Below are 14,818 nucleotides of genomic sequence, written 5' to 3' on the forward strand. Positions count from 1 at the left end.
TCAAATGGCCTGGGTGAACGTGCAGTACAGTGTAAGAGGTCAAAGGGTGACAACACTGATATCTTCTTGAATTTACTTAATCTCAGAAATATACCCCATGACAACCTACTTGGCTCACCTGCTCAGAGACTATCTAGGCAAACCAGAACAACCTTGCCTATCAGTTCTAGATTGTTGGTGCCAAATGCTAAAAAAAGTACAGTTTTGTACCTACCATAAATGTAGATGTCCGATAGGTATGCAACTGCAGTCCTGACATATGGGTTGTCCTGCCTCAGGCAGCCCTTTGGTCGGCCGGATTCCAAAGTCTGGGTCCGGCGTTGGCTGATGTCGCCCTTTCCCCGATGTCAGAGCGCCTGGGGTATAAAAGCGTCAGCTGACGCCATCTTCTTCAGTGTTTCTTGCCCCAGATGCCAGGTGCCCTCTAAGGAAGGCTAAATTTTGAAAATAGAGGAAAAAATTCCGGACAAGTACAACAACATAAAAACAAATACACCATAAAAAATTACCCCAGGTAGCTAAAATGAGGGGTAGAAACCCAAAAGAATACCACAGAGGGGTAGGTGGGAGGGAAAACCTGATTGCAGTTGCATACCTATCGGACATCTACATTTATGGTAGGTACAAAACTGTACTATGTCCTTCAAGGATGCAACTGCAGTCCTGACATATGGGTTGAATACGATAGCCAACCTGGGGGTGGTAGGCACTAAGACAAAGATGGTGTAGCTAAAATGCCCTGCACTGCAGAAGCAAACCCTGCTCTGGATCTGGAATATAAAGGCAGGTTGTAATGTTTGGAAAATGAATGCACGGAGCTCCATGTAGCAGCTTCTAAAATGTCCTTTGTTGCCACTCCTCTTAAAATGGCTGTGGAGGTGGCTGTAGCTCTGGTGGAATGTGGCCTGATGTCAGCTGGCACAGTTTTTCCATGAAAAGAGTAGCAGAATCGAATGCAATTTCCAATCCATTTAGAAATTGTCTGTTTGGAAATTGCTTTTCCCTGCAATCTAGCAGCGCAAGCTACAAAAAGCTGGTCAGATTTTCTGAAAGACTTTGTTCTGTCCAAGTAGTAGCGCAACTGTCTGTGTATGTCCAAGGTGTGCAGAAGTTTCTCTCCTTTATTTTGAGGATTGGGAAAGAAGGTAGGCAGGTGAATAGCTTGATTCAGGGACACCCTGGATACCACCTTTGGCATGAATGACGGATTGGTTCTCAAAGAAACTCTGTCCTGATGAAAATGAGAAATGGTTGTATTGCCATAGGGCCTGTAGCTCAGACACTCTTCTTGCTGGGCTTTCTGGCAGAAGGAAAGCTGTGTTCGAAGACAGAAATTGCAACTCTGAAGATGCTGCTGGTTCAAAGGGAGGAAGAGTTAATTTTTCCAGCATGAAGTTGAGGTCCCATGCAGGCACTGTTGGTTTCCTTGGAGGGTTGATGTTCTTTATACCTCTTAGAAACTGTCTTAGCAATGGGTGAGAAAATACAGGCGGATCAGTGTTATATTTGGCAGATATTGCTGAAGCATGTATTTTTATGGAAGAATATGAAAGGCCATTGTGGAGCATTTCAGCCAAATATTCTAGGATCTGTGGAATGCTCATCACTGATGGGTCTTGACCCTTTTGCTGTTCCAGATAAGAAATCTCTTCCATTTTGCTGAGTATGTTTTTCTAGTGGAAGGTCTACGCGCCTCCAGGATGATATCTTTTACCCTTTTGGAAAGTGTATCCTGAGGAATAGTCATGGAATCTTCCAAGCTGTCAGCTTCAATGTTTTCAAGCTGGGGTGTAGTGTCCTGTAATTGTGCTGTGTCAGAAGAAGTGGCCATTGAGGTAGGAGCCACGGATTGGTGTGTGCCAAGCTCCGTAGCAGTGGGTACCAGTGTTGTCTTGGCCAGTCTGGAGCTATCAGTATGACTTTCGGTTGCTCTGTCTTGATCTTTAGTAACACCTTGGTCATCAAAGGAAGAGGTGGGAAGGCATATAGTGTTAGAGAGTTCCAACTGAAGGAGAGAGCGTCCACCTTCCATGCTTGAGGATGGTATGTCCTTGGTCCAAAACTTTTTCAGATGGTGATTGAGGTGGGAGGCAAAAAGATCTATGTCCAGCCTTCCCCATGCTTGAGTTATTTGTAAGAAAATGTCTGGATGCAACATCCATTCGTGTGGATCCATGACGTTTCTGCTTAGGCTGTCCGCCAGAACATTGTCCTTCCCTGGTACAAACTGGGATTGTAGCTCTATTTTCAATTGTAGGGAAATATCCCAGAGATTCATTGCCAGTCTGCAAAGAGGGTAGGAATGGGTACCTCCTTGCTTGTTTATGTACCACATAACTGTGGTATTGTCTGTCTTTATTAGTAGATGGCCCTGATGCATGAACTTTTCGAAGGCCTTGATTGCATGTATCCCTGCCAGCATTTCTTTTTGGTTGATTTGCAGGTGATTTTTGTTTTGTGTCCATTGTCCTTGAATGCATCTGCCCTCCATGTGCGCCCCCCATCCATGGTCTGAGGCGTCTGTTGTTATGGTTTGACTTGTATGAGGCTTGCTGAAAGGCAGACCTTTGTTTATCTGGCTTGCTTGAGCCCACCACAGAAATTCCTTTTGAAGGCATGGAATGAGTGGGATCAATGTTTCCAGGCTGTGGCTGTGTTGAGACCATAGACTTTTTAGATACCATTGTAGTTTCCTCATATGCAGCCTTGCGTGTGGAATCAGAGGAATGCAAGATGCCATGAAACCCAGGGCCTGCAGGATTTTCCTTGCAGTCATCTGGGTGTGTGCTATTTTTCTGAAGTATTCTGGTAATTGTTTTTGTTTTTCTTTTGTCAGAAACGCCATCTGGGTGTTTGTGTCCAGTGTGGCACCCAGGAAAGGTATTTGTTGGGATGGTACGAGACTTGATTTCTGAATACTGACTGTGTATCCCAAGGCCTGCAGTAGGTGAATGACATAGTCCAAGTTTTTTAACAAGGCTTGTTGGCTGTCCGCTTGTATAAGGCAATCGTCCAGGTAAGGGTATATTTGTATCCCCTGAAGTCTGCAATGTGCAATTACTGATGCCAGGCATTTCGTTAACACTCTGGGCGCAGTAGATAAGCCAAAGGGCAATGCTGAGAATTGATAATGCTCTGAGCCTGCAAGAAATCTGAGGTATCTTCTGCAACTTTGTCTGATTGGGACATGCAGGTATGCCTCGTTGAGGTCCAGAGTTACCAGCCAAGACCCCTTGCCCAGCATGGGAAGGAGTTGCTGTAAAGTCAGCATTTTGAATTTTGGCACAATAAGGTAAGTATTCAGTGCGGACAAGTCCAGAATGGGTCTCCATTGGTTTTCTTTTCTTGGAACAAGGAACAGTCTTGAATAAAATCCTTGGCCTTGTTCTGTAGAAGGAACCTTTTCTATTGCTCTTATTTGAAGTAGGTTTGTTATTTGTTTGAGTGCCTCTGCCCTTTGATTTGGTGGCAGGTTTGGCCTGCCATGTCTTGTTGGTAGTGAATGAAAATGGAATCTGTATCCTTTGTCTATTATGTCCAGTATCCATTTGTCCTTTGTAATATTGTGCCAATTTTGCGAGAATAAAGATAATTTTCCGCCCAAAGGTGCATCTAATTGAGCCCTGGATGGCGGAGTCAAAGTCAAGTCATTGAGATTGTCCCTGCGGAGCAGTGGAAGGTCCTGCCCCACCTCTCTGGTTCGGAGGCTGCCATTGACGTCCTCTGTAGGAGCCTCGAGTTTGCCCTCTACCTCTGCCACGTCTGTTTTTGCCTCTTTGAAATTTGTCTGTGTCTGGAAAGGACCAATGCTTAGAAGGGCAATTCCTGCTGAATCTTGGAGGCTGTACCTGGAGGAAATCTTTGACTGTTTGCACTGATTTTGCCTTTTCCTCTATTTTCTTTAAAACCTCTTGTGCAGTAGCACCAAATAGCTTATGTTTCTCTAGTGGTGCATCCAAAAGCTTAATTTTCACATGGTCTGGCAATGTTTGTTCCTTTAACCAAGCATGTCTGCGTATGACCGCACCTGTCATTGCTGCTCTACATGAAGCTTCCAATGCATCATATCCACACTGAAGGAAATGGTTACTAATCTCCTGAGTATTATGAACCAATTCCTGTAACCCCTTTCTATCTAATGGTTCAGGGGAAGCCAATTTCTTTTGCAAGTCATCCAACATGTATTCCTGATACTGAATCATATGAAATTGACAATTTAATGCTCGCATAGAAAGGGTGGAAGATGTATATACTTTCTTGCCCCACCTTTCTAAAGCCCTAGAATCTCTTTCCGAAGGAAGTGGATTCTTAGCAGTAGTGGAGGAAACCCCTTTAGGCCCCTGAGAAATAGTTTCAGGGTCAGCAGTATGGCCCTTGTACAGAAATTGATGTGTGTCTGGGACCCTGTAGTACCTGTCTGGCTTGACAGGAGCAGGGGGGAGGGAGTCAGGGGAAACACTAGATTCTAAGTACACATCATCTAAAACATTTAAAACTGGAGGAATAGCTAAGGGTCTATGCTGAGGTAGCTTTAAAAATTCCCTTAACCTTTTCCTAGAATCTGAGTATTCTTGGCCTTGCCACTTGAAGTGTTCCCTCATGGAATGAAGCGTTTCCCCAAAGGAAAACTCCTCAGGAGGAGAAGCAGAGGGAATTGATTCCTCCGCATCAGAATCCTCGTAGGCCGGGAAGGCCTCCTCCTGGTAGTCTGAATGTGCAGAATCACGTGAGGCCTCATCGGAGGACTGGGGATCTACCTGCTCAACCCTAGGCCTCTTGACAGAAGGCGGCTGAGAGCCTCTATCTGGATGTGGCTGAGAACCCCTAATTAAAGAAATAAGGTCCTCAGCTAAACTTAAAATTTGAGAACCAAAAGTGGATCCCAGAGAAACAGATCTTGGAGGGAGAGACTTAGCCTGTTTGTCAGCCTTAGCACGTGTGTAGGCCTTAATGGACATAGACACTGGAGGCCTGGCAGCCCCGCGTGCTGGAGTAGTCTTATCCACTGAAATGGTGTTAGAAATATCCTGGGCTATGGTCTCAGAGGGGAGAACAGAAACCGGCACAGAGCTGGCCTCCGGTACCGAAGTAACTGGTGGGGCGGTGTCGTCGGTCTGTAGCGGTTGTGAAACCGGCTCAGAAGAGACCGAGACACTCGCGGTAGGCCTAAGCGTGGTGTCGGCCGAGACCGCGGACCGTGGGTGTCGGTCCTTATCCTTCCGTTTTTTAGGTAAATGTGCTGTCGGAAGCTCCGACGGCATGATATAACAGAAATCTTCCCCAAAATAATCCTGTGCAAACTCTGTCTGACGCCTAAGAGTGCATTTATTGAAAGAAGCACAAGCTGTACAGGCCGAGACGTTGTGTTCTGGGCCTAAGCAGGGTAAGCAGTAATAGTGGAAATCCTTATGAGGTATTTGTTTCCCACAAGTTAAACAATTATTAACTTTTACAGTTTTATCTGACATCGGCTGAGGCAAGAAAAGGTCCCCAATGGGGTACTTAGCTTTTTTGAAGACTTCAGTAGCTGAAAACAAAGGAGCTGGTCGACCGGCACTTGCGAACTGCTTCTGCTTCGGGTGCCGCGCAGCAAGAAATACTGAAGAAGATGGCGTCGGCTGACGCTTTTATACCCCAGGGCGCTCTGACGTCGGGGAAAGGGCGACATCAGCCGACGCCGGACCCTGACTTTGGAATCCGGCCGACCGAAGGGCTGCCCTGAGGCAGGACAACCCATATGTCAGGACTGCAGTTGCATCCTTGAAGGACATCAACACAGCAATCAAAGCCCAACTACTTAAGAAGCATTTCTTTCATAAGTCCAGCTATGATAAAACTAGCATATTTCTTCATCTGTTGAAAGGAGGGGAGAAGGTGAGAATACAAACGGTAAAAGGCTTTGATCTAATTGGTCAAGTGAGAGGTATATGTGCAAGCAGAGTTTCTACTTAGTGGAATCTGAGGGTATAGAGCACAGGAGAAATTGCAAGCATCTTCTTCCGGTGTCTGAATCGATACTGCAGCATTGTACCTGTGGTACAGACTCTAGATCTCAGAGCAACCCAGACAATGTTCATACTGAAGAACATGTCTCAGTACCTATTCCTGTTCCTGATGATGTTCCAGATATCCTTAAAGTTGAACATTCCTTAAAGATGGTCCCTGTTGCTAAATCCAATTCTGATTTTTATGTTACACAAACAGGTCATATTTCTAGACCTAATGTAAAATACACAGCAACCTGGACATGATTGTTTTATGTGTTTAGCTTATGACTGCAAGTCAAATAATTAGTTCTGTCTAAATGCATGTCAAAGGATCATCTCTGTATAACTGGATGCCAATGAATGCTGTCATTTTAGTATATGACCCATTTCTCAGAGGGAGGATGTAGAACAATGCGTGTGTTGCAACTTTAAGAAGCATTTCCAAGTGTAGGCACGTGCATATAAATAGCGAGCAAGTGCAAGCAGCTGTGTCATTTTGACAGAACAGCCAGAGTGTTAACATGCATGAGCGTAGTAGTCTGTTTCTAAGTTTATTCAAGTTTAAGTTACTAAGCCTTAATCCTGATGTGTTTGTGTATAATACAGTTACTTAAACCAAACCCACAACTGTTTGTCTGTTTTATCCTGACTGGACATGCGATAGTAACCTTAGTTGTAGGTTAGATAATGCCTGTAGCTGCAGCCATTAATTTGGGTTCCCTTCTGGAGGGTTAAGCTTTATTCCCTGAAGATGTACATGATTTTGTATTTTTTCCAAGTTAATAGGGGAAGGGGATGTTTTGTATTTAGCTTTTTTTTTTGTTTGAGCTTTTCATTAAAACAAAAAAGTCTTGAAAAATGTAACATAGGTTGAAATGCAGGTGAGAAGAAACAACTGTACAAAAGATCAGCCTGCCAAACATTAGTACATACATGTAACACAAAAGCTGGAAATACACATTCAAAAACTATTGTCATGTATAATAGGTGGGAATAACAGCTTTTTATCATGAGGGTTATTCTGTCAATATAAGCCGAAAGACACAACAACATTCTGTCAATATAATCCTGGAATGTGAATGGCCTCACAGCTATTGATAAAATGAACACAGTATTGAATTATATTAAGAAATGCAAAGTGCAAATAGCAATGCTGCAGAAGAGGCACTTTTGGAAAGAAATGAGCATGTGAATTTGACAAAGACAGGATTTCAGAATGGATATTCAACAGAATGTGGGAGACAAAGGAAAAGGAGCATAATTGCACTAATTGACAGAGAGGCTTCAATATCTAGACTAAAAGTTAGTTAAATATTTGTCAGAGTACCCACTAGGGGGAATAACATTTTGGATTTTGTCCTTACTAATATGGGAGCATCTGGCAACGTCCCTTGTGTATCTTCATCATATGTTAAGTCCGACCATAAAGCAGTCTCCTTTTAAATAAAATTGAAACCAGAGATCCCTTCAACCCAAAATACCACTAGGAGTTTCTTTAAGACAAACTACCTACTCCTAAGTGATACATTGGCAAGCTTCAAGTCCCACCAAATCCAATTAACTGCAGTGAATACTCAAACATACACCAACACACTATACCAGCATGTAAACAGCTGCATAGAAGCCACTTTACCCCACCGGAACAAGTACAGGACAAACCCATATGGTGGAACCATAAAATCAACAAGCTTTATAATAAAAGTAAAAAAAATTTTGACCAAAAGTAACAACAGTAATTCCCAGAATATTAGAGCCCCTGCCACTGATATAAACAAACTCAGGAGCTTAATAAAATCCACTAAAAGTCTGAAGCTAAAATAAAATACCAAAGTCAAAAGACAACCACAAGACATGTTTTCAGTTATATTTGTAATCTCAAAAGCATAACTCAGCAATGTGCTGAGCCGACTGTGAATTTGTTATCTAGACTGAGGTTGAAGATACAACGAACTTAGTGGCTGATAAATTTAATTTTAACTTTACCCTCTCTCCCCTCCATCTGCCCCTCAAGATACATCAGAAACTGGCTTGCCTTCTGCTATCACGTAAGACCAAGTACTACAAGTGCTATTAAAAGCTAAAAATACTGCATCGATTGGTCCTGCCAGTATCCCTGGATGCATCTTAAATAACATGAAGCATGACTTAGCCACACCCTAACAACTCTGCTCAGTCTCAGCATCCATACAAATTGTAGTCATTCCCCTACAGAAACGGAGGAGTTTCTACAGACCCAGGTAATTACAGATTCATAAATCTGAAAAGATTCACTGGAAAAGCCATGGAAAGACTCATCATGGAACTAATCAATCAGGACACAGAGAACCTCAAAACACTGGAACCCTCTCAATTGGGATTTGTCAAGGGCAGGTCTTGCTTATTCAACCTGATGGATGGAGGCAAAATAGTACACACCGCATACCTTGACCCGACCAAAGCTTTTGAAATAATTCCCCACCCAGGCATAGTAGACAAGCTAATCAAACTGGGAATAAATGCCTATATGACTCACTGGATTTCCAAATGGCACACAGGATGCAGGAAATCAAAAGAGGGGAAATTACCTCCACAGAGAGACAAGTCACCAGTGGAGTTCTCCAGGGTTCTGTGCCCCAAAGGGCTCTGGCTGACTAAGTTTGCTAGGAGCTGTTACTGAATCCCCAAATAAACTTGGGAATCCTACTGGAAGGTTTGTCCCAAATAAATAATTGGTGACAAAATCAGGGACTGAAACTAAATGCCAAAAAAATGCATTACTGTATCCTTTGGGAAGTCATCTATCCAGGGGTACTACCACATTACTATACCTCTGAAAGTTGATCCAGTTGTTCAGGACTTTGGAACTTATATGAACAGTGACCTAACGTTTGACCAACATGTGTCCATTGTTGTAAGACCGTCCTTTTTACTGCACAGCTTATAAACAAAGGGATTGTGTCTAGATCTAGGGATGTCACTGTCCCCCCTTACTCCGCCTTCATTAGGCCAATCATTGAATATAAATAAACAAAGGGATTGTGTCTAGATCCAGGGATGTCACTGTCCCCCTTTACTCCGCCTTCATTAGGCCAATCATTGAATATAAATAAACAAAGGGATTGTGTCTAGATCTAGGGATGTCACTGTCCCCCTTTACTCCGCCTTCATTAGGCCAGTCATTGAATATAAATAAACAAAGGGATTGTGTCTAGATCTAGGGATGTCACTGTCCCCCTTTACTCCGCCTTCATTAGGCCAGTCATTGAATATAAATAAACAAAGGGATTGTGTCTAGATCTAGGGATGTCACTGTCCCCCTTTACTCCGCCTTCATTAGGCCAATCATTGAATATAAATAAACAAAGGGATTGTGTCTAGATCTAGGGATGTCACTGTCCCCCTTTACTCCGCCTTCATTAGGCCAATCATTGAATATAAATAAACAAAGGGATTGTGTCTAAATCTAGGGATGTCACTGTCCCCCTTTACTCCGCCTTCATTAGGCCAATCATTGAATATAAATAAACAAAGGGATTGTGTCTAGATCTAGGGATGTCACTGTCCCCCTTTACTCCACCTTCATTAGGCCAATCATTGAATATAAATAAACAAAGGGATTGTGTCTAGATCTATGGATGTCACTGTCCCCCTTTACTCTGCCTTCATTAGGCCAATCATTGAATATAAATAAACAAAGGGATTGTGTCTAGAACTAGGGATGTCACTGTCCCCCTTTACTCCGCCTTCATTAGGCCAATCATTGAATATAAATAAACAAAGGGATTGTGTCTAGATCTAGGGATGTCACTGTCCCCCTTTACTCCGCCTTCATTAGGCCAATCATCGAATATAAATAAACAAAGGGATTGTGTCTAGATCTAGGGATGTCACTGTCCCCCTTTACTCCGCCTTCATTAGGCTAATCATTGAATATAATTGTCCACATTGGCATGCATCTTCCCAGACACACACAACAACTGGAATGCCCACAGAGATAAAAGGATACAAGGCCTAAACAATGAGTCTTACATGGATCAACTCAAAGCCTTGCCACTATGCTCAGTACCGATTGATAAGAGGTGAATTATGTCTGGCATCCCCTAACCAAATACTGCACATCAGCACGTCAAATGTCATTAGAAACACTCATTCTAGGGATATAAACCTCTTCGGCAGCATCTAAAAAATGGTTTGAAGGCACAGGTATATCTTGCAGAGGATACTGCTGCTCTGGAACAGACTTCCCCCATCCACATAAAACGAAGTTCACCCTGTCCAATGTCCCTATTCAAGCGCAACTTGGATCTATGGATGAGAAACAGAAAATTTACCCCAGTAGTAGTCCCTGTACTAGTAACAGACAGAGGCAGCTCTTAAATGCTTTATCCAGTGCAGGTCTCCCTCCAAATTATCTATAATATGATCCAGATTATTCCCATTAGGGGTAACATAAAATGATCAACCATGGGATGGGTGAGGCCACTCTCTAAAAAAAAAAAAAAATGGTTTAGGTTAACTTGAGCAGAAAAAGGGAAACTGGCGAGGGGTTAAAATGGTCCTCAATGGTAGCTAGCCTAGTACTTGCCGAAGAAACTATGGAAGTGTTTTGCGTAGGTATTTTTATACCCCCAAAAGACTTCAAAGTCTTCCTCGGGTAGATAGCAAATGTGATGGGGAGAAAAAGGAAACTAATATGGACGTGTTTTGGGGAGTGTGAGGAGTTAGCAAATGCCCTGCAGAGCACAGTCAGAAATTTAGAGAGATCAAATGGCTATAACTATGGAAATTATTCCTTTGAGCTGGGACACAGGATTTGAATTGCTTAGGGATAGTAAGGCCTTATTAAGTTCAATTCTACTGGCTGCCAAAAGAGCAATTACTAGAAAATGGAAATCAAAATTTAACCAAATACATCTGAAATACTGAATATTGTTAAATGAAATAAAAGAGCTGGAAGAGGGAAAAGGACTGAGCAAATTACATAGAAATAAACTGAATCTGTGTGAACAATACACAAAGAGCAATTTCCAGAATAAGGAATGAGGTTTAGAGGAAGACAGATAGAGTAATTTATGTAATGCTGGACTGAAAGAAAACATATGTAATGTATAATGCATGCAAATGAAAAAAAATGTTAATACGGTTTGCTTTCTTTTTCATTAAAGTACGTTGTGCCAATATGTCTTAAATGATGATCTAGTAAAGGGTTTTAAAAAAAAGATACTAGTTAAGCAACAGACTTGAGATGTAATTTTCAAGAACTCAGGGGAATTTATCATCCACAGGAGATGCACTGTTTTAAGATTACTCATACAGTGTACTTTCAGACACTGATGTACAGCAGAGGGTGGGCAGTCATGGTTAAGAGTATATACAGTGTACTTTCAGACACTGATGTACAGCAGAGGGTGGACAGTCATGGGTAAGAGTATATACAGTGTACTTTCAGACACTAATGTACAGCAGAGGGTGGGCAGTCATGGGTAAGAGTATATACAGTGTACTTTCAGACACTGATGTACAGCAGTGGGTGGGCAGTCATGGTTAAGAGTATATACAGTGTACTTTCAGACACTGATGTACATCAGAGGGTGGGCAGTCATGGTTAAGAGTATATACAGTGTACTTTCAGACACTGATGTACAGCAGAGGGTGGGCAGTCATGGTTAAGAGTATATACAGTGTACTTTCAGACACTGATGTACAGCAGAGGGTGGGCAGTCATGGGTAAGAGTATATACAGTGTACTTTCAGACACTGATGTACAGCAGTGGGTGGGCAGTCATGGTTAAGAGTATATACAGTGTACTTTCAGACACTGATGTACAGCAGAGGGTGGGCAGTCATGGGTAAGAGTATATACAGTGTACTTTCAGACCCTGATGTACAGCAGAGGGTGGGCAGTCATGGGTAAGAGTATATACAGTGTACTTTCAGACACTGATGTACAGTAGAGGGTGGGCAGTCATGGTTAAGAGTATACACAGTGTACTTTCAGACACTGATGTACATCAGAGGGTGGGCAGTCATGGGTAAGAGTATATACAGTGTACTTTCAGACACTGATGTACATCAGAGGGTGGGCAGTCATGGGTAAGAGTATATACAGTGTACTTTCAGACACTGATGTACATCAGAGGGTGGGCAGTCATGGGTAAGAGTATCAAGGAAGCAGAATGACCATGGGCTTCACAACACTTTTTTTTCCCACGGCATGAAAATGTTGCAGAAATACATCAGGAAAACAAACTTAGTAACACAGAATTGGGTGGAAAGATTAAGGTGTTATCACAAGGACTGCTGACTGCTCAGGATACTACGCATATATTTATTTAATGGCATTTGTTTACAAGGATAATCCTCTGGGCCAGAAAAGCCCATTTTCAGTGAAGGCCTGCGGGGAAAAGCTCCACAAAGAACATGAACATAAATATATAACAATTAATGCAATCTCTACAAAATAGATGAGTAATTGACAGATTAGTTAAACTAAATTTAAAGTTAAATTTGTCAACAGTTACAATAATATAAAACTCAAGTTACAAAGTGAGACAAAATATAGGTAAAAAGGCTAACAACTTCTGCCAAAAGATATAGCTAGTTGTGTAAAAACAACAGAAAGGTCAGTATTGATTTGGGATAGATGAGGAACATTATGGCAGCTGAGTGAAATGGTTAGAGTACATTCATGGGTTTTCAAAGTCAGGATTAAAGGGTAGAGATCTGGTGCAAGTACAGTTCCAGGATGAAGGGAGGTACTGTTGTAAAGAAGTTTTGAATGATGCCAGGTTTGCTTTTATTTCTTATTGTAAAAGGATGGGGAACTCCATGCTCTGGCTGCACAGTAAGAGTACAGAAGACCAGCAGGTAGTGCTGGTTTATGCACTAGCAAAAGTTATTGATTTTCAGATCTGACAGATCTTTTGGGTAGGTAGTTGCTAAATATTGAACTAAGGTTTGTAGATTAATTTGTGTGAGTAGTCATCAAGTGTAAATTGGAGAGGTAATGTGGAAGTTTGAGGCAATTTAGGGAGCTGAGGGTTATGCAGTGGTGAGTAGAATATTTAGTGATTGTAGCAAACTTGGCAACTTTGTTATATCATGTTTCTAGCTTAGTTATTAGGGAGGATTGTAGGTTGGTGAGTAATGGGGCCACATAGATGAGGGAGGGAAGAAAATAGGTGGTTGCCAGGGTTTGTTTAGTGGACAGGTTAAGAAACTGTTTGTGCCGGTGCAGGATGTTTAGCTTCTGGTGTGTTTTTGTTAATATTACGTTGTATGAACAGGTCAAATTTTAAATGTTCATCTATTATTACTCCCAGTAGAATTAGTGTGGTTTTGTGTGGATTAAGTGTCAAGATGATTGTTGCTGAGCCAAATCTCTATAGAGGTACGGGCATGCTGAGTGACTAGTTGAAGATGATCAGCAGAACAGATATTAGTAGAGCAGTTTGCGTATCATATGAGACAGCCTTGAGTAGATGAGAACTAGAGACTTAATAAAAATGTTAAATACGAGGTGACCTAATATACAGCCTTGGGAACTTCGGTAGAGTGGTGAATATATGGAGAAAGGGAGTTCTGCCATTTAACTGCCTGTTGCCTGTCCAATAAGTAACTTGAAAATCAGTTTAGACTGGGGGGAGAAACCAATTTTAGAGAGCTGAATTAAGAGTAAGGGGTGAGAGACTTTATCAAATGCTTTTGATAGGTCAAGAAATAGGGAAGTGAGAATTTTGAGTCATACGATTTGTTGACGGTATCCATACAGTCATAGTATTATGGCCAGATCTAAACTCATGCTTTGTGGGGGATAGAATTTGTTTTTTAAGAAAAAAGTTTAGAAGTTGTATATGTATAGATCTTTCAAGGAGATTAGAGATGGGTGAGAGGATAGCTATAGGACAATAGTTGGAGAGGTCAGTAGATATTCTGCTTTTGTGGAGTGGTAGAAAAAAATGCCTTTTTCCACAGTGTTGGGACATGGGATTCTAGCATAGATCTGTTGATGAGAATGCTGAGGGGATAGCAATGGCTTTGGCTGCTAGTTTTAGATATTCTGTGGGTAGGTAATCATCTGCTTTGGAGCTGGGTTTGAGTTTGAGGAGTAGTCTTTTGATGGCATTAGTTGGAATGAGTTTAAGCGTGAAGGTGGATGTGGAATTGGTTGTTGCCTGACAGGAGCTTACGACGGTCATAATTGTTGGGAGGGTGGATGGGAGATGATAGTGTAGATGGACTATTATGATTAGGACTGTTTAGGGTTGGGGTTGCAAAGAGGTAGCGAAAAGTTAGCTATGACATCTGATATACTATTAATAAAGTGCGAGTTAAAGAGACTAGCTATTTGTGTTAGTGTTTTTGGGGAGTGGACATGGATTGCTTTTAGGGCCAGGGTTTAAGAGTGAAGTAATGGATGCTCTGCATTTTCTGGAGTTTTGCTTATGATTGGTTTGAAGTTTTAGATCTTTAGTTACCTATTTATTTTACCTGGTTGTAAAGCTGCTTGAAACTCTATAGGTCTAGATGTTTTTTTAGCCACTGTTTCTAGGCTTTGTTTCTAGCTAGCATTCGCTCGTTAGTTAATTTAGTCAGTCATGGGGCACGGTTTGCTTTGGTTAATTTAGTCAGTCATGGGGCACGGTTTGCTTTGGTTAATTTAGTCAGTCATGGGGCACGGTTTGCTTTGGTTAATTTAGTCAGTCATGGGGCACGGTTTGCTTTGGTTAATTTAGTCAGTCATGGGGCACGGTTTGCTTTGGTTAATTTAGTCAGTCATGGGGCACGGTTTGCTTTGGTTAATTTAGTCAGTCATGGGGCACGGTTTGCTTTGGTTAATTTAGTCAGTCATG

General features: G+C 42.0%; 1 protein-coding gene across 2 annotated transcripts in view; it reads right to left on the reverse strand.

Moving 5' to 3' along the window:
- METTL3 (methyltransferase 3, N6-adenosine-methyltransferase complex catalytic subunit) overlaps window positions 1-14,818 on the reverse strand; it is a 1,113,102-nt gene that overhangs the window by 694,723 nt on the left and 403,561 nt on the right. The window lies entirely within an intron of this gene.

Source organism: Protopterus annectens, chromosome 16.part0 (assembly GCF_019279795.1).
Source record: "Protopterus annectens isolate FY-2018-M chromosome 16.part0, PAN1.0, whole genome shotgun sequence".
Classification (NCBI taxonomy): domain Eukaryota; kingdom Metazoa; phylum Chordata; order Ceratodontiformes; family Protopteridae; genus Protopterus; species Protopterus annectens.